Raw genomic sequence first — 2,211 nt, 5'->3', positions numbered from 1 at the left:
GATAAAATTGCAAATAGTTTGCGAAGACAAGATTTTTATCCCTATCATGTTTAATATAATAATATCTAATTTTTCTCTTTTTTACAAAAAAAAAACTTACATATGTTAATGATATACAACGCCACGTGTTCTATTAGTTAAAAAATTTAAGATTTTGTTTCTAATTTTTCGCTAACATTTTACGTGAATGCCAATCATTTTCGGGGTATCAATGATTGTATTGTTTATCTTATATAGAGCATACATTTAGTTGTTTCCTGCACATGTCTATATGAATATTCTTCTGAATCGTGATCGTATAGAATGTTATATTTTTCACCTATTCGCACAAATGTATTCGCAAATGAATGTCGCTTGATTTTCGCACAAACCGTATCGTATAATCAAAATCTGAACTGAAAACTTCGACTTTAACCAACAATGAAATGCAAGATTTGTCGTTGTATTATGGATTAGTGATTGAACCACATCCTGATTTAGTGGAGGACATACGCAAAATACTTATGGAGTATTTATCATCACAAAATTTCTACGTATAAAAAGCCTCACCTTTGTCCTGAAGGTGAAGGGTCGTGATGTGACAACAGCATAAATTTGAAGGAACTACGTATTCTGATCCACCTGCTTTCGATGAAGAAACTCAACAAATTTTCATGCCAATATATTAAGATTTTAATCAACATAATTTTCTCGAGAGATGTCTAGATTACAACATGTAAAACAATATTGAGACTGTCAACTCTTGTGTTTGGTTTTCCGGACCTAAACATGTATTTTGCGACAAGAGAATCTTAGAAATTGTCATTCATAAGGCTGCATATACATTTAATGAAGGTCACGCACTCATTTAAAAGATTTTCAAGACAATGGGATGAGTATTCGGTCCACAAATCGTACGTTTCGCCCGCAAGTACGATGACGAGCTTGTTCACCGACCAAACCAGCGCAGCTCCGATGTTTCGAAAGACCAGAGCTGAAGATGATTTTTATGATGCAGAGGAGGGACTCGTGCATGTAAGTTCCTGGCATTGCGAATAAGTTATAAAAGTAAGCTTTTTTAAGAGTTTTTCATTTGAAAATTTTGAACCAGTTTTTCTCTAAACGAAATTTTTTTACTTGACGCAAGTGATATCTTAAAAACTGCTAAATATATTAACTTTAAAATTTAACACAATATTCAGCATATTTATGGCTATCGTTCAAACTGAATAAAAAGTTTTCATTTTCTGGATAAGTAATCTGTACATAATATGCTACTATCTTCAAAGCAGAAAGGACCTCTTAAGCTGTGGCAATTAAAATTTCGTCATTCCTGTCAACTTCTTACTTATCCCTTAAACCGTTTTTATATTGATCATTAGCAGTTACTTAAACAATGTCAAGATCATTAAGAAAGTCAGCAACTTCAACATGTTTATCAATTATGTCATATTCATTTAAAATCATTTCCTTAAAATCAGAAATTTTCTGGTTTTTGGGCCTTTGCTTAAATTTCCAGCAGCTTATTCAAAGCAGCATCTCCCGCCAGTTCCTTATAATTGTATTCAAAGCTTCAGAAAATAATAAATATGGTACATTATAACCGAATAAGTTCATTATATCCAAGTTTGTTATAACCGAATAAAATAAATATAAACTTTTATAGGGTCTTGGACGGGAATTGTTGTTCGTTTGTTATAGTCGAGCGTTCGTTATACCCAAGTTCTACTTGCTAAATATACAAAACAAAATTTATAATTATTTTTGTTTTTTTGTAAAAATTGCTTAACAACATCGAGACACTACGTTTTATCAAATATTATTTGGCGTACGAACATTTTCTACACTTACTGTATATAGAGGGTATTACCGAAAATGTTAAGGTACATAGGTGTAACGTAAGAGTACTTTACAGAAATTTGATTCTTTTCTGAATTAGCTGTTAACTTGCTGAATGCGAATTAATGGAGCTCTCATTTTCCCGCGATTTCTAAGCTATTGTTAGTTAACATGGATACATTTGAATGAATTGTGCATGTGGTCATTGAATCGCTTCCAATAAATTGTAATAAAACACCTAGAAGGATAGGTATTAAGTGTCTACGTAACGAAACAAAGAGCGAGAGGTAACAATTTTAGCGGAACCGCGGAATTACATTAGAGCGGCACCGACATGGTTCTCTGGTTCGGTGTTTCCATCTACCTGTATACATACTGCAGGTAGTTCTCTGA

This window comes from Euwallacea fornicatus, chromosome 26, assembly GCF_040115645.1.
Source record: "Euwallacea fornicatus isolate EFF26 chromosome 26, ASM4011564v1, whole genome shotgun sequence".
NCBI classification, from domain to species: domain Eukaryota; kingdom Metazoa; phylum Arthropoda; class Insecta; order Coleoptera; family Curculionidae; genus Euwallacea; species Euwallacea fornicatus.
The sequence above is the reverse complement of the archived record's forward strand: the minus strand, read 5'-3'. Positions refer to the sequence as shown.